Source organism: Lactuca virosa, chromosome 8, assembly GCF_052849685.1.
Source record: "Lactuca virosa cultivar CGN04683 chromosome 8, Lactuca_virosa_CGN04683_v6, whole genome shotgun sequence".
Taxonomy (NCBI): Eukaryota; Viridiplantae; Streptophyta; class Magnoliopsida; order Asterales; family Asteraceae; genus Lactuca; species Lactuca virosa.
In genome coordinates, this window is record NC_136433.1 from 181,464,936 (window position 1) to 181,484,645 (window position 19,710).

The window sequence follows — 19,710 nt, forward strand, 5'->3', positions numbered from 1 at the left end:
CGTGTCATCCTCTGGTTGGACCGAGCTTCGCGTGTCGCCATCTGATTGGACCAACTCCGCGGTCCACTGAGCTGCGGACAGCCTCACAGGAGACACCCCGCGGATGCTCCTCGGACACCCCCCTCGCATCGTGGCATCCTCCCATTGGACCGAAGGCTGGTCCTATCCGAAGCTGCCAGCAGCGAACCACCTAATCGAGCCCTCGCCACCTGTCCGAACCGAGACACACGTCTTCTTTCCTTCGCTGCCACGTTGCTGATGAGTCACCCTTCGGCCGAACCCTCGCACCCCTATATAAAAGGTGCGGGCCTTCTCGGATGGAAGGACTTTTTCACCCCAAAACTTCCTAAAATTCACATTTTAACCCCGTGAACTTTCTCATGACCCCCCAAGGCCCCGGTATCATGTCTAAATCCCGAAGCAAGCCCCGGAGCCCCGGAATTCTCGAGAAGTTATCCTCTCTCCTGCCGAAACTCTGCCCGGTTTGAGCCGGTTTCTCGTCAAACAATCTCTTTTCCGGGAAACGAAACGCTGCCCGAATCACCGCTTATCAAAGTGAGTTCATACCCCTATAATTTACCTTTTCAATGGTTTTTATATGCTTTTTAGGGGGGGAATACAAGTTTAACACAATAATAAATTGTGTTAATAACTGTGTATGATAATAATCACACAGAAAGTTTCCGTATGCTTTTAAGAATTACCAAATACTTCCAAAATAACTTAAAGCCATGTTAAATCTTAAAAGTCATGTAAACTCTGGTAAATTCTTTGAAAAATGTTTTATAATCTATTTCAAAGTATAAATGCCAAAATCATGTTTATATATGTATAAATATATAAATAAGATTTGAAGGGCTTAGGACTAATGAATTATCTTATATCCTTTTCCTTGTTTGGATGTGGAATTAGGGTTGTATTATTTGTCCGAAGGTCGTTTCCTTCTTAATTATATATATATTATACATATATGAGTACAAAAGGTTACTCCTTTTGCTATCATCACCTTTGTATCAGGCTGAGCAAAGGTGTTCATCCATGAGAAACCATGCTAGTCAGATAGAACATATAAATTATAATAGGTATAATTTATGATTCAAAACTAAATATACAAGTATGATTCACGACTGTATACTTTCCAAGGAAATTACCAGAATACATTCAACTATACCAAGATATGTATAATACCTTTAATATACGAACAACATATTAAAGAAGTAAAGATACATCATACCTGGTTTGCATTAACAAAGGTACTATACAGAGTACCAGAGTTAGCAAACACGTGGTAATGCCGGGTTTGCATTAGCAAAGGTACTATACAGAGTACCCGAGTTAGCAAACACGAGGTAATAATACATCCTGCCAGGTTTGCATTAGCAAAGGTACTATACAGAGTACCTGAGTTAGCAAACATGAGGTAATAATACATTCTGCCAGGTTTGCATTAGCAAAGGCACTATACAGAGTACCCGAGTTAGCAAACACGAGGTAATAATACATTATACCGGGTTTGCATTAACCAAGGGTACGATACAAAGTATCAGAGTTAGCATTCACAGGGTAATAATAATACATCGTAAATCTCGTTGAAACAATAAATTTGTGAGACCCTTCACGGTGTACTTATCTAAGTACGACCTTTTAAGTCCTGAACTATTAGCCAGAATCTCTTGTGGGGGAGCGTGAATTTGTGTATAGATCTATATGGGACTGACAATCTCGCACCTCTACTGTTCGCTACAGTTTGGCTGGCAGGCCCAGGGTGTCAAATATCATTCCATTCCGACGCCTGAAGAACGTCGCCGCAGGCATATCAGTCATATTAGTACGGTTAATAGGACTCACATGGATAAAACAACGAGTGAATTACAAAGTAATATACTTCTCTTATAACAGTAAGAAAAGTTAATTACATCCCGACCAGATATACCTTCAGTAGTTTTTACTTACAGTAAAAGCTACGTATCATGAAATCAAGTATTGTACTTCTGGTTTTGAACATTTAAAGCCACAAGGCAGTATTATGGATAATACAATACTCTCCAGGATTAATACTAAGGTTTTTAATATAGAACATATATAACTAAGAACACTTTTACAAATGAAACGGTTTATGGGATTAAACCACTTTTACAAATGAAACGGTTTATGGGATTAAACCACTTATACAAAGGAAACGGTTTATGGGATTAAACCACTTATCAAATGGAACTTAGTCATTCAATCTCCGTAAACTAGTATAACATAAAAGACCTTTAGTGGTTAATTCTATAATTCCTTAGTTATTACATCAGAGTTGTACATAAGTAATATCCGATTGACAGTGAAATGTGTGACTTACGCCTTACTTCCTGTTCCTTGTTTGGTTGTGGGCTTAGGGCAGATACACCCATTTAACTGTCCATTCGATATTGTGTTATATATAATCAGTATAAACTAAGTAATTACAGAGGGAAACTATTGAGGTTATCAGTTAATCACCTCAGGAAATATAGGATTTCCTGGAGAAACTAGTGAACTTATTCAAAGAACTTAGGGTATACTTAACATAACTAAAATACTTATGAACTCACCAGCTTAAATGTTGATCTACTCTTTTCAAATAACTTGTATTCTCAGGAATCCAGTAGACAGGTACACTCCTGAATCTTTTAAGAAGACTACCTAGTACCGTACCGCGACTCTTGTCTTCTGCTGTGCCTACTTTAGTGTTTGAATATGTAATGTTTAAACACTTATGTAAAGCTTATACTTATTAATACAATGGTTGTTTGTACTTTGATTACTATATTACATGTGTTGTGATACTTACCTAAAGTCCTCCGCCCCCGAATGTTTCCGCCATTCTGGTTTGGGGGTGCGACAGATTGGTATCAGAGCAGTGTTTATAGTGAACTCAGTATATCAGTCATAAAAGATATACAACTATAAACCCATTGGGATAAAAACACTCTGACCAAGAGTTATACTTTAAAAATATATCAATATTTTATAAAAGTATAAGTAAATGCAGAGTATATATACCAAAATGAGTATCACAAGAAAAACAAAACTAAAGTATTTGGATGTTGGACATTACAGTTAAACCTAGACAGTGACGTAATCATATCTGGGATCAATATAGCCTGATCAACTATATTCATCCTAGATATGACCAACACGTGTTTGGGGAGTGATTGTAGTGTTGCAACTGGTCTAAAACTTACCTAAGTACCAGAAGAATTCTAGAACCAAACATAAAGACTAAAATACTATGGGAGTATTTTAGGATGCTATAACAAGAAAACTGAAAAGTTGTCAAGTTCTTATATCTAGAAGTCCAAGAATGTTTCCGCCATTCTGGTTTAGGGGTGCGACAAATACCGTATTTAAACGTTTAGAAATCTGAACACATAAAGTTTCCAGATCCGGTCGGCAACAGACCATAGATCCGATCATACATTTAGCATCATAAATCATTTATCACATAAAAGCATGTTAGGCATTTTCCCTATATTAGCTAGTGCTTGTGTCTATTCAGGTGTATTACCTAAATTTTATTAGACACACTCCTCACGATCATCGCTTAGCACTCTAAGTTTAAGTCTAGAAATAAATCCATATTCCTAGTTCGCATAAACTAATGCTCTGATACCAACTGTGACATCCCCATTTTCACGGCCAGAAAAGATCGATTTTGTTTATGCTTTATAAAAATCAGGGTACCTCTTTTAATAAAAACGTTACAGAATTTGTTCCCAGAAAAACATGATAAATACGTTATCAAAGCATTTCTGAAGAAATGAATTTTTATCCATTTTAAAACATTTGGGATGTCATCGTCAATACAGAAACATAAGCATAAACAGATCTTACATTCATTTACACTAGTGATCTACATCTCTTTTAAATCCCTCAGTGTAAAGTAGCTTCATATCGACACCTATGATACAAATAAGCTTGAGTGGGTCAGGTTGGGAAACCTGGTGAGTACATAGGGTTTTCAACCCACAATAATTTAATTATTATGTTTAAACATCAAACAATCAACCCAATTACCCATCCCCATTATCTTCCTTACTCTTAAGGATCTACCCTAAGAATCATCTATCATGCATTCGTTCATTTCGAAGCCCATTGCTTCTAGGGTTTATATGATAGACACTAAGTCCATAGCTGCCAATGCTTGTTTGTAAAGCACTAATTCCATAGCTGCTAAAGTTTATTCATCGGGTACTAAATCCATGGCTACCAGTGTTCAGCTAATATGTACTAAATTCATAGCTACCAACGTTTATTTAACAGGTACTAAGTCCATAGCTACCAACGTTTATCTAACAGGTACTAAGTCCATAGCTACCAATTTTTATTCGATAGACACTAAGTCCATAGCTGTCGATGTTATTTGTTAGGCACTAAGTCTATAGCTGCCAATGTTCACTCATATCATCTTTCATCTCTCATCATTCATCTACCCATGTTTTACCCAACATATTCGTAGATATAAAATACATATACAGTTTAAATTATTTAAAACATGTATAAAATCGTTCATCCAGCATAGAAAGCAAGTATTCAAATAATATGCACACATAGCACGTAATTTATATAAAATACTTCATATCTATGTGTTGGGTCAAAAATTATGGTTTATACTTTGCTTTTCTAGGAAAATGTATTTTTATGTCTAGGGCCGTAAACAACTCACTGCTTACGGCCATATATGTGTTTAGGGTTAGTGTTTACGGCCGTAAACAGGTTTACGGCCGTAAACCCATTCACGGCCCATGTCTACTATATATAGGGTGAGGAGTGCATAATTGTCATAGAATAGAGGAGCTTAAGTGTGTGCATTTGAAGGTGTTCTACAGAGAGAGAAAAGAGAGTGTGTGTGAATCTTATATCCGGATCTTCATTCATATCAATACATACAAGATTCATCATCTTCTTCTTCTCCTTCTCTTCTAAATTGATCTGACATCATCCGTTTGATTGAGATTCTGCACCATCAAACGGATCTGATTGATACACGAGCAGATTAGGGACTTACAAGTGGTATCAGAGCTTGGTTGTATCAGTCAATTCTGTCATATTTGGAGCTTATTTGATCTTATTTTTGAAGGATTTCTGCATTTTTGGATAGATCTCTGAAAATAAGGGGGGTTTGTTCTTCGCGTTTTTGATAAAAACGAGTTTTCGACCGAGTTTTGGAGCAAAAAGATGTGAAAAACACTGTTTTTCACGTAATCTGCGAAGAGTTTACAGCCGGAAACAGTTTACGGTCGGCGGCGGCATTTACGGCTAGGGTTTCCCGGAGTTTACGGTCGCCGGAGTTTACGGCCGGCGGTTTGCGGCGGCGTTTGTGGCTCGGAGTTTGCGGCCTCGGATCGGTGGACGGATTAGTGGTAGACGGCTCAGAATACGGCTCCCTCGTGTGCACAGATTCCCTCAGCAACTTAATTAAAAAAAACTGAAGCGAAATTGAGGGTGTCGGGTATCGAACCCGGGACCTCTGGTTCATAAACTCAACGCGTTATCCAACTCGACTAGCTGATTCCTTGTGTCACTCCTCTCACATTTAATTCATAAGGCGTCTTTCTAGGTTCATAATTTCGCAATTTTGTCATTTTCAGCCCAAAAATCAATTTCCTTTATTTTCAAAATCCATTTTTAACAAATAAATTTAGCTTTTAATTTTTGACTTTTAATTTTGACTTTTTACTTAAAATTTTGACTTTAACTTTTAAAATTTGACCTTTGACTTTAAACTTTGACTTTCTCATTTAACTTTTAAATTTTCAAATTTAGCGTTTCGGTTTGACTTTTAAGTTTGACTTTTCAAGTTTGACTTTTGAGTTTGATTTTTTAAATTTGACTTTTAAGGTTGAATTTTCAGGTTTATAGTCAAAAGGTTTGACTTTTAAGTTTGATTTTGGCTTCTAGTTGTATTTTTAATGGCTTTTGAGGTCAACAAGGGAAATGAAGACATGAAAGAGAGTCAGGATATGTTAAGACAAAAATTCAACATGTTTAACTATATCCCTGGAGAAACCTTGGAAGCTCAGTTGCATCGATTTACTACACTTACTACTGAGATGAATATAACTGGGATTTTCTTGACTAAATCTGAGATAAATAAAAAGCTGCTGAATGCACTTCCAAAGTCGTGGGATATGAACGTGGATGTCATCAAGAAGACAAAAGATCTCAATCGTCTTAGTCTTGCTGCTGTAATTGAAGAACTTGACGCTTTGAAGTGTGGAAAAACAATGAGTTCCGCAAACCTTTCGGTTAATGAAGTTTCATGTAATCCAGCTTGTGAAACTACGATTAAATTTCTTTGGGAACAAATTGATTTATTAAAAAGAGAATTTGAGGACCTGAGATATGAAGAATACCAACTCAGGAAAGGACAGAAATCCCTAAAGGCCCAGTTAGAAACAAAAATAAAGGACTTTAGGAGACTTCGGGAAGACTACAGTAACAAATATGAAAATTATGATTATATCAAGAGACAGAATGATGAGTTAATTGTTGAGCTTGATACATTAAAAAGACAATTTGAAACTGCAAATTTTGATTTTAAAAGGTTTGATGTATCAAGCGAGGTAGTTGCCAACATGATTGACCATTGTCTGTAGTTCAAACGAAACCAGCAAAAGGGTTTAGGATACGATAATGTACCTCCTCCTTTTAATCATACATATCAGTATCCACCTTTGTCTAAAGAGGAGATTGCCAACGAACCATTCATGGTTTATGGCAAGCCATCTGGTTTTGTTTCAGGAGGATTTATTAATGTTGAAAATACTAACGTTTCTACTTCCCCTGCAGATCAATCCTTAGATCAGTCAAAGCACGAAGTTGAAGGATCTGTTTCTGATAACAAAACTGAGTCTGAACCTGATGTTTTTGTTTCAAATGAAAAACCTTTTGTTTCTGATGTTAAAAATGACAATGTTTTTTGTGATACTTCCGCATATGCTCCTGCTGAATTACATTTTTTGACATATTTGATGATTTGTTTGAAAATACTGATGTTCCTGTTTCTAGCACATCTACTTCATGTGCAGGTAAAGTAGCAGAGGATGAGAACAAGGAGAACACCATTGAACAAACCAACATCTCCTTGAGCTCTGAATCTGTTGCTTCGAACTCAGTTGCTTCTGATCAACCTGCTATTGAGAAATACAGGCCACCAAATCAAGTGAAACAACCGACGGCTTGTTGCAAGTGTGCAGGTGGGAAAAATAAGAGGCAAGGCAAGGATACGCCACCAGGGGCAGGAAGAAACAACTTCACAGTGAAGAAAAAGACATGTTTTCACTGTGGAACACCTGGACACATTGCCAGAAATTGTCCTAATCGCGCATATGTTCCCTACTATGCACAAGGCTGGCAGAACGCGCCAAGAGGGGGATACTTCAAAAGAAACCCCTCAAGGTCACGTTTAGACAATGGTGACTGGAACGCGCAGAAGGCCAAGAATCAAACCCACAAGGCCAAGAATTCGAATCCCAAGGGCAAGAAGGGAATGTCGGCCAAGAAGCCCAATCCAAGAGATGATTTAGTGAAACAAAGACCGGTTAGGTCAAAGTCATCTCAACGGCCGACTTCAAGTTCGAAAGCAAGTACCGAGGCACCCATCGGATCGAAAAAGAAATGGGTTAAACCCAACTACAAATGGGTACCAAAGGTTCAATCTCCTAAATCTCCTAATGCTTCTAATATTTCTACATCTTCTGTTTGTGATAAACAGGATATGTCATGGGAGAGAGTACCGTGCAAGGATGACAAAGGTCAACCCAGTTTCAAAATGGATTGGGTTCCAAAGACCAACTAATCCCGCTTTGTGTCGGAGTAGCTATGGAGGCATATCATCAGACTTCGGTTTGTTGGTAGTGGTTGTTTCAGGCACATGATAGGAGGCACCTCTCAACTGTACAACACTCAGAACAATGTTTGAGAGTATGTGTCCTTTGCGGGAAGGGAAGAAAGGAAAGGAGTCACTCATGGGGTTTGTGCTTAATGACATGAAGAATTTTCGGATCTGTTCTGGGATTATGCGTGCTGTTCTCAGACCTTCTGGATGCAAATTCAATCGGTCACTTACGGTTTGAGTTTTCTTCTCTATACTCCTGAGTTTTTCTTAAGCTTATTCGCTTTAAAGACTAATTTTTGTTTTAGGATAGTTAAATTTGTGCATTTACTTTCGTTTCTCTCCTATGCAAAAATTTAGGGGGAGAAATAAAAACAAAACAAAAATTAGAAAATTAAAAAAAAACATTAGAAAATCAGAAAATCCAAAACTATGTTGGTTATGGAATGTGCTTGCAGGTGATGTGATGGGAAGTGATATAATCATGTGATAACAGGCAATCTGAATCTGTGTAAGGGACTGAATCTGAATTGTCTAGGCTCTGTGTTCGATGCGCTGGTAGGCACGAGAGATTAAAATGGACTTGAATAGGCATTAATGAACTTAAGGAATCTAGAGACTTGAAAAATCTTGACCTAGATAGATCCATTTAGCTTGGCAATGCGACGCTCAGATAGGTTGAGCAGGGAGATATACATGATAATCCACCGGTCACATTAAAGTAATCCGTATCTAGAACTGTGGTTTAAATCTTCCTCGATGTACGGACTTTGTCCTTAATTCCGGTATTGATGGGGCGACTGGGGAATTCCGATAAAGTAGGTCTGTAGGAAATTACTTTCTTGCTTTCTTTCTGTTAGTCATATGTTGCCTCCTCTGCGTGATTGAAATACATCCGACCTGGACTGTAACATATGCAATTCTATTTCTCTGCATCTTCTATCTATGCAATTCTTCCTGTCTGTTAGTCATATGTTGTCTTCTTTGCGTGATTGAAATACATCTGACCTGGTACACATCATATGCACCATTCTACTTCTCAATCCCTCTAATTCTGGTTAGTCATATGTTTCACCCTCTGCGAGATTGGAAGAGATCCGACCTGGGTGTATAGCATATGCATTCTAAATCTGACTTCTCTCATAATAATTGTCTGCTCACCTAAAGTAAGGAGTACTTTGGAAGTTCCTGATTATTGGGGTATGTCAGGAAGCGGGAAACATGTTCTAGTACATTTAAAATTGAGCAATCACTAGGTTGTCTGTAGATCTCGCTGCTCAATTTAGGTGGACAACAATATCTTTGGTCGTCGTCAGCTGAATGGTCCTTAAGGAATATTATCTAGGAACTTAGGATCACATTGTCTTGTCACTTATAGTATGTCCTAATTTTGTCACAATTTCTCGTGTTTAAATGGACCACAATACCGGCGATTGGCCAGATTTATTCATGAAGGGAGAGGTACTGATAAACGGATAAAGGCTGTTTAAAAACTTTGATCCCAAATCACTCTTAAAGTTAGATATCATTTTTATTTTTGTTAAATTTGTTCATAGTTTTCTTCTAATTTAAATATTAGGGGAGAATTAAAAATTTTGAAAACCAAACAAAAAATCAAAAAAATTAAAAATCCAAAAATAGTGTTATTTCTGTTTTATTTCTTTTTCAGAATATATGAAAAATCCAAAAATATTGTGTGCTAAGTTTTCTTTTAGTTTTGTTTTGTATTGAAAAGTGAATTCAGGTATAGATGAGACTCATGGAGTTTGATTTCTGAGCCAAGGCTTCATCCGTGAGTGTCGAAGAATTCTCATTCGAAGGAGCAAGAAATGAAGATTATTCTTTCAATTTTCAATCTTTCAACCCCAGAAGCAAGGTGAAGCTGACTTGAAGATTAGGTGACGGATTGCATTGAAGCCTTCTCACTCAGTCTGCTGCTATCTTTGTACCTGCTGAAGTGATCCAGAAGATTTGTTCTCTCTGATGTTCTCTCTGAAGATTCTCAAGCTGAAAGCGCTATCTTTCAAGAATCAGTACGTCAAGCCTCCTCACCCAATATGCGTTCAGAGTCAAATCTTGAAGAAAAGCCCAACCACTCAAGATGAATTCATTCATTGAAGATTCATCAAGTTCATCTTGAAGTTGTGAAGAAATTTGAAGATTAATGCTGAAGCCAAAGCTCCCAATGAAGATTAACAAGAAAAGCCAGCTACTTTTTAGGGGGAGCTTGTTGGGTCAATTAAGAAAAGAAATCTATAAACCAAGGGGGAGATTGTTGGGTCAAAAATTATGGTTTATACTTTGCTTTTCTAGGAAAATGTATTTTTATGTCTAGGACCGTAAACAACTCAGTGTTTACGGCCATATATGTGTTTATGGTCAGTGTTTACGGCCGTAAACCCATTCACGGCCCATGTCTACTATATATAGGGTGAGGAGTGCATAATTACCGTAGAATAGAGGAGCTTAAGTGTGTGCATTTGAAGGTGTTCTACAGAGAGAGAAAAGAGAGTGTGTGTTAGTGTGTGTGAATCTTGTATCCAGATCTTCATTCATATCAATACATACAAGATTCATCATCTTCTTCTTCTCCTTCTCTTCTAAATTGATCTGACATCATCCGTTTGATTGGAATTCCGCACCATCAAACGGCTCTGATTGATACACAAGCAGATTAGGGACTTACACTATGTGTAAGATGAAAGTAACTATGCACTCACTTGTTAAAGTGATGATTCCAAACTCGGGCAACACTTCACTTTTAACGATTCTATTTTCCTTCGACGAAACCTAGCATTATTATCGCTAAATTTTATTCTAATATTTACCGTGACTAATTATTAATCTTAGCATTATTATTATTATATAAGCGTTTAAACAATATTTTCCAACCACTATGTACAGACAGGGGCCAGACATAAAACACAGGAGGGCAGGACCATTTTGGCATATAGCACTTCTGAAATCCAACAACCCTATGCGACCCTTTAAACCAGATTCACCGTACCGCGAGTAGTTAAAAATATATTATAACGACACTTATATAACCCATAATAATAGCTCAAATAATTATTATAAGGTCCTAATAACGTTACTATATTTAAATAAAAGCTATATTAAAAATTAGGTAGACGTATCTTACCTACGAGGGGGTCTGGCTAGAAGCCGAGCTCTGCAGGGGCAGGACTTCCGAGGCGAAAGCTCTTCTTGTCGGAGCCGTCGAGCGCTCCAAGGCTTTCTTCTAGCGCTAAGGGAGTTTTTTTGGGGAGGTTTAGAGAGAGTGTAGAGAGAAGAAAGAATGAGAAAGGTGTGAAGAAAATGAGGGTGGGAGAGGTTCTATTTATAGGGTGAAATATGGCTGAACTTGGTGCCACATGTATCACACCCCCAAACCGAAACGGCAGAAACGTTCGGGGGCGGATGACGTCACGCAAGTATCACAACACATGCATTATAGTAATCAAAGTACAACCAACCATTGCATTAATAAGTATAAGTTTTACATAAGTGTTTTACACATTTCCAAAAAAAGAACATCATAGTAGATATAGAAGACGACAGGAGTCGCAGTACGTTACTAGGCAGTCTTCTCAAAAGCGTCGGGGGTGTACCTGTCTACTAGAGCCCTGAGAATACAAGCAGTTTTGAAAGAGTATCAGCATAAAGCTGGTGAGTTCATAAGCATTTTGTTTTAGAAAGACAGTTCTCGGTTCTTTTGAAAAGTACGATATCTTTCACAGAAAACCTTATGCTATCTGGAGTAATAAACATGTAAACCTTTGGTAAAATGATTCTTTGATATCCAATAAAATCCCATATTTTCTTATGAAATGCATGATCAAGCCCATTTCTTCTATAACTTCTTTGTTCACACTAGTCACGCATAAACCAATACCGAATAGACAGTCAATTATGTGGATCTGCCCTAAACCCACAACCAAACAAGGAACAGGGAATGAGGCGGAAACCACACATTTCACAGTCTATCGGGTATTCTTCACACGTAACCCGGATGCATAAACCCGGAAGTTATGGAAGAAATATGAGTATTCGTTAGTTGATTACTAAACCATCTGTGTATAAAATACTTATGTTTACCCTGGGAAATCCTACATTTCCCCTATATACCAGTTATTGAATTACCCGTTTTAAATCGGAGAGTACAAGTATCTACCATCGTTATATTATTATAGCATTGAACCTTTTGGAAACCTCGGGTTACCCCCAGTGATGTATATTAGTCTTATTACATAAATAAAACTATTTGAAGAGTAAAATACTGTAAACAATTGATTAGTTTATACTTATTGTGAGTCGTATAACCATGCTTGATATGACCTAGAGACATTTACAACGTTCTTCAGGTGTTGGTTAAATGACATTTGTCACCCCAGGCGTGCCCGCCTAACTGTAGCTAGCAGTTCAGGTGTGGGATTGTCAATCCTGAATAGATCTATTCACAAATCTCACGCTCTCCCTCCAGGAGACTCTGGTTATACCAGGATAGGATTTAATTCAGTACACCTAAGGGTACAGTTTGAAGTAGAGCCTCACAACCCTGTATAATCTAGTTTACATGTAATTCTAGAGTGTTTTCTTGAATTAGAGTCCATTGGATGCGGTATAAGGTAATAATTATGCTTAAATAATTATTAAATATTATACTCCTGAGAAAATATATACCATAAACTAAATCTGTCATAGTTTATATATATTCATTCATAAATGAAATCTGAATTGGTAAAATCTGTATATTGAATTCTCCCAAACTATACCCATTATAGTTTACTTGAAATGATACAAAAATACTTTGTAAAATCTATATATATATATATATATATATATATATATATATATATATATATATATATATATATATAGGGTTGGGTGACCCACCACCTTGAGTGTGCTGCCATGGGGTGGGGTGTGCAGCCGCACACCCATGTGTACGGCCGTACACTCCTCCTAAGAGAGTGTATGGCCCGATTTTGCTACTTTGTGACTTGGCAACTCATTCCTAATCTCCACCTCGATTGTACTTAAGCTTATAACACTTAAACGAACCCTTAAACAATGCTAAAAGGGCACATAAACGAGTTTAACATTGATTGAATTGACTAGATGTACAAGATAGAAGTTCCGGGTTGTTACATCATCCCCCCGTTAGAGGGAATTTCGTCCCGAAATTCAAACATGGAATAAAATCCCTGGACTTGGAAAAAGACGAAGGGTATCTCGAGTGTCTCGTCGGACAGTCGATTCTCTAGGATCGGTACGTAGTAGACAGGATGTACGCTGCTAAGTTCTCGGGTAACCTTGCAATCCCGATCGGAGACAATGGATGCAGGTACCCCTTGAAAACGAACTAATTCTCAAAGGCATATTCGGGAGAATTGCTCCGTTTTGAATTCGGGTTCTCGCTGGGTGTTTTCAGTGGACATCCCCTGCTGTAACTGTTGTTCTGACTCTGTGATGGGTGGGTAGGTTTAGCTTGCTCTATCATGTTCATCCAACTGGTAGGATGCCCTTTTTGAGATCCCGCGCAGCCTATGTCCTGAAGTTCGTGGTAGGGCTCATACCTGGTCCATCTCCCATTGTCCCGTGTACACAAATCGTATATAATTAAGATTGACAAGACAGTTGGATAGGTGACTCTGCCCCAAGTCCACAACCAACCAAGGAACATGAGATAGGGCAGACTCACACATCCTAAGTCAGCAGAATCTTAATTATATACCACCCTCACATGCACATTAAACATGGATAGGTTAACCGTATTTGTCCCTAGCCTCTATGACTGAACTTGACTTGTTGCTCGAATGACGATCCCAGAATGGTATTCCGAGGATGCTTAAGAAAGGCTATGGGTGGATGTCATACTCTTCGCATGAATACTTTCGGGTTTTGAAGGGAAATGAATTTTTGAAGTTCGCGTCCAGATTGCCGATATGAGTGACGAGTGTTTTGGGATTGAGCGATTTAAGACAAAGGGTCTCTCCGGTGACATATGGACTTGGTATGACGTAGACTCAGTCGGACTATGCGGGATGACGCCGTAGAATCGCGCGTTAAGTTAGTTCGGAGGGAGCGTTTTGTTAGAACATTGGTGCCTCTGGGTGTACGTTTCGGGTGTTTTCTGTTTTTGATTCGAAGTTGGCGGGTACTACTAATACGAGGGTTCTGATACTTTGAAATTATGGACTTTTTATGAAATGATTCTTACTAGGTCTCTCTAGAATCGCTTGGTGTATACAAGTCATGTATATTTAAGATTGGTAAGACCTTTTGACTGAGTAACCCTGCCCTAAATCCTCAACTAAGCAAGGAACGGGAAACAAGGCGGGATTACTTACTAAGCCATCATAGTTTACCCATTAGGGCTTCAAGTTTTTAAATGAATGTTGTGATTTAATTTGAACGAAAGAGTAATCATAATTATAAACAATTATTGGGGGTTTTGGAGGCGTACCAAAATATAGCAGGGTTCTTTGATGCTTCCCCATTATATGGGGTTAAACTCCTCCTGCTTCCCCGTCGTTCCTCTCTATTAGACAGTCTCTCTTGAAATGTCCTATTCCACCACATAGGTGACATTTTGGACTGGTCCCAACATAAGTAGTCGAAGCGATGAACTCGACTGGGGTCCTACAGATGCGGGCGGTGTGTCCCTTCTTATTGCATCTAAAGCAATGCAACACTCGACAGGCTCCATAATGATGGTAGTTGCATTTGCTGCAGTATGGGAGGTTTCCCAAGTACGATGTGGTTGGTGTTGGAATAGTAGGGTTGACGGGGGTGTTGACTGTTCCAGTTCATTGCTTTTCAGTAGGTCCTTGAGTTGAACAACTCCCTTTCTCGTGTTCGAACTTTCGTTTTAGGGTATTAGGTTTGGAGTCCGGTGCACCTTTATCAGCAGGCACTTGTTGCTGAAATTGGTTAACACCTCGATCTGAATTGCCGTTAGCATTTCCACTAAAGTTTGTGTTGTTAGTAGTGAGGAGAGTCACGACAGCTGCTACGGCTGCTGTGACTGCAGCTTGAAACGTAGCTGAATCCATTTGAAGGATTGGTGATTTACTGGTGGGTTGGCTACGCTTCTTCGGAGGCATGATCTATTACATGTTGAGAAAATGAGCTTATGAGCAACAATGGTTGCCGCAGGATGTATTCTAAATGTTTATATAGGCATGAAAATTTTCCATTTTGCTATCTGGTTCACAATGATTCGACCCACATCCCTATGATGTAGTCCTAGTAAGAATAGAAGTAAGTTTTTAGAATGGTTAGAGACCGAGTGTCATCCGAACTAAGTTACCTTCGATTGGTGGATATCGATTCCCAACTTTCCAAAAGGTTTGAAAATGATTCCTAATAAAACTCACATAGAATAGACTTATGACTCCCTTTGCTGCTCAGCTCATTGGGCTAGCTGGATAACTCTTTCATTTCTGTCGGCGCTATACGTTATGGAGATTTAGCTACAGGAGTAGCTCCGGGGATCAAGTCGATACGAGACTCAACTTGGCGTTGGGGAGGAAATCCCTGGAAGATCTTTGGGAAAGACCTCAGGAACGTTGCATACTTCGGAGATGCTCTCTAAGTCTTTAACTTCTTGCGTTTCATCCATAAGGGAAGTCTATATTAAATAAACTTTTGGATTTGAATTGGCTATTCTGGAATGAATTTCTGAAGAGACGCTTGTGAGGCGGCATAATGCTGCCAAAAGGTTACAAAGACGCACGAGGGTAAATCCCTAGAGGTTACGAATCGAGGGTATTCTGAATCGAAGTTATCTTAGATTTGAGGGTTGCATGATCTGATGTTCGAAGCAATTCATAATAGAGGTCTACGCAACATAGACATATGAACTTGGTAGTAACTACCCTCTTGATGAAGTTATGGAATCTGGTTTACTGTTACTCAACTAATATGATAAAGGCAATAGGCCTGCCACGAGGTGTGAGCAGTGTAATCACTAACTCACCAGATCATATTAGTTAGTTACTTATTCGCTTGCTACTGTTTTATAATATATATCGATAATAAAAATCTTTAACTGAAATAAGGTTGTTGTCACTGTAGTTGGTATTGAGATTACACGGAGTTCGAAAAATTTGACCTAGGAGTAGGTCTACAACATACCAACAGAGGAACAATTTGACAACATAAAGAACTAGTGAATCAGTACTTGCAAGACAGGAATGTCTACAGGGAAAAGAGCTACGTAGAGTATAGATATGAAGGCTATCCTTTAACCAAAAAGGAAGGTTGAGTAGAGTATTCCATATTAACGACGGGCACCCCTTGGAGGAAACCTTAATTCGGCCAGCTGACGCTAAACACCAAGTAGGTGGCTCTCGTATACTGACTGGCGTGCACGGAGCTCTATGACCTCAGCTCGAGTTGCAGTTAGCTCTCACTGCAGAGCTTCATTGTCTCTCATAGTTCTCCCATGAACAACTTCGAGATTGCGAATGCGGTTTGTGTTGGCATCCGAGTCTGCCTCAAGCTCCACAATTCGTTGAATGGCCGCCACGTTTAGTTCAACATTGCGGGCCATTCGGTGGACTATGATTGGAAGAGCTCTATCTGCGGAGCCTCCCTCGTTCACATTATAGAATCAGCGATCCCTATTGTACAGGCAGGGTTGGCCTTGCTCGTGACTCCACCTATCCAAGCTTTCGACCCACATAGGCATTGGGCCTTCGAATACAAGCTGGGGATTGGGATTTGGTATCGGGGTTACTTGAGGTAGGTTCTTAACTTCAGGCTCTGAGTCGGCCTCTTCGGGGAATTGTTCTGCGAGGTCATCGTCCAAGGGAATTTCATGATTTTCTTCTGGCTCTTCCTCGAGCCATCCATTATTTCCTTGGTTGGGAAAGTATGGGTCGCCAGGTAGATTGAAGCCAACCATGCTATCTGCGTGAGAATAGAGGCGAAAAAGGGATAGTTAATAAACGTCGAGTCTAATAATACTCCTATAGTATTATAATTGTATGCTTGATGCTTTGCTGTTATCTTGTAGTAACTAAAATACTCCTATAGTATTTTAAGTCATATGGTTTTGTTTTACCGATATCTGGTGTACATATACTTGGTAAGTTTTAGGCTTGCTGCAACACCACAGTCACTCCCAAGCACATGTTGGTCATGTCTCGAATAAATATAGTTGATCAGGCTATATTGATCCTAGACATGATTACATAACTGCCCAGGTTTAACCACAATGTCCAACATCCAAATACTTTTATTTTGTTCTTCTTGTGATTCTTGTTCTAGTATATATATATATATATATATATATATATATATATATATATATATATATATTCTGAATATATCTGTACTTTTATAAAATATTGGTATATTTTTAAAGTATAATTCTTGGTCAGAGTGTTTTTATCCCAATGTGTTTATAGTTGTATATCTTTTATGATTGATATACTGAGTTCACTATAAACAATGCTCTGATACCAATCTGTCACACCCCCAAACCGAAACGGCGGAAACGTTCAGGGGCGGATGACGTCACGTAAGTATCACAACACATGCATTATAGTAATCAATGTACAGCCAACCATTGCATTAATAAGTATAAGTTTTACATAAGTGTTTTACACATTTCCAAAAAAATAACATCATAGTAGATATAGAAGACGACAGGAGTCGCAGTACGGTACTAGGCAGTCTTCTGAAAAGTGTCGGGGGTGTACCTGTCTACTAGAGCCCTGAGAATACAAGCAGTTTTGAAAGAGTATCAGCATAAAGTTGGTGAGTTCATAAGCATTTTGTTTTAGAAAGACAGTTCTCGGTTCTTTAGAAAAGTGCGATATCTTTCACAGAAAACCTTATGCTATCTGGAGTAATAAACGTGTAAACCTTAGGTAAAATGATTCTTTGATATCCAAGAAAATCCCATATTTTCTTATGAAATGCATGATCAAGCCCATTTCTTCTATAACTTCTTTGTTCACACTAGTCACGCATAAACCAATACCGAATAGACAGTCAATTGTGTGGATCTGCCCTAAACCCACAACCAAACAAGGAACAGGGAATGAGGCGGAAACCACGCATTTCACAGTCTGTCGGGTATTCTTCACACGTAACCCGGATGCATAAACCCGGAAGTTATGGAAGAAATATGAGTATTCGTTAGTTGATTACTAAACCATCTGTTTATAAAATACTGATGTTTTCCCTGGGAAATCCTACATTTCCCCTATATACCAGTTATTGAATTACCCGTTTTAAATCGGAGAGTACAAGTATCTACCATACTTATATTATTATAGCATTGAACCTTTTGGAAACCCCGCGTTACCCCCAGTGATGTATATTAGTCTTATTACATGAATAAAACTATTTGAAGAGTAAAATCCCGTAAACAATTGATTAGTTTATACTTATTGTGAGTCGTATAACCATGCTTGATATGACCTAGAGACCTTTACAATGTTCTTCAGGTGTTGGTTAAATGACATTTGTCACCCCAGGCGTGCCCGCCTAACTGTAGCTAGCAGTTCAGGTGTGGGATTGTCAATCCCGAATAGATCTATTCACAAATCTCACGCTCTCCCTCCAGGAGACTCTTGTTATACTAGGATAGGATTTAATTCAGTACACCTAAGGGTACAGTTTGAAGTAGAGCCTCACAACCCTGTATAATCTAGTTTACATGTAATTCTAGAGTGTTTTCTTGAATTAGAGTCCATTGGATGCGGTATAAGGTAATATTTATGCTTAAATAATTATTAAATATTATACTCCTGAGAAAATATATACCATAAACTAAATCTGTCATAGTTTGTATATATTCACACATAAATGAAATCTGAATTGGTAAAATCTGTATATTGAATTCTCCCAAACTATACCCATTATAGTTTACCTGAAATGATACGGAAATACTTTGTAAAAATCATTCTGAAAACTGTGAACTTATGTTTTCAAAAATAAAAGCGCCCCTTATACTCAACATAGTACAAAAGGGATAAAATATCTAAATATTTTATTAGCAGCGGAAATCGTTGAACTGTATTAATAAGTTTAACACTTAATAAAATACTTTGTGTTTGGCTTGTATTCCCCCTGAAAACATTAAAAATCGTAAAAGCGTAGGGGTATGAACTCACCTCGAATGAATGGTTTGAATGAAGGATTGATATGGGATGCTGAGTGTCGAATGAAGCCTCGAACACAATCGGATCCTAATTATCATGTAATAACACATATATGATTCAAATTAGGGTATTTCCCGACTAGACATGATAGAAACCACCCTAAGGACTTGAAAACACTTGGACTAAGTGTTAAAGCCATATGTGGTTGAGTGAGGGAGGTGTACGGTCACCCTAAAGGTGTGTACGGCCATGGGTGTGCGGCCCATGAGTGTGCGGCTGTACACTCATGAAAGAGTGTGTATGTTGAGGTGTTTCAAGGCCCTAAGAAGCATCAAGGGAGTGTTCTAGGCCCCATGCTTGGTTGAAATGCAAGTTTGATGCCCAAAATGATCATCAAAGGGGGGTTTGCGGCCCTGGGGAGTGTGTGCGGCCGTACAAAGGGGTGTGCGGCCGTACACCCTCCATGTTTATGCCCAATTTGACAACTTTAAGTTGAAACAAGGCTAGGGCCATGCCCAACTAGAAGATAGGGGTCAAACTCTCACTTTGGAGAGCCTTTAAGGGGTGTACGGCCACCCTTATCAAGGTGTGCGGCCGTACTCTTTTAAAGGGAGAAGAACAAGATGATTCAAGACTTAGATCAAGAGGTCCTTCAAGTATAATAAGCTAGGTGATGGAAAACTCATGTTTTTGAGGGCTTGGAAGGGTTCACGTTTGATGAGACTA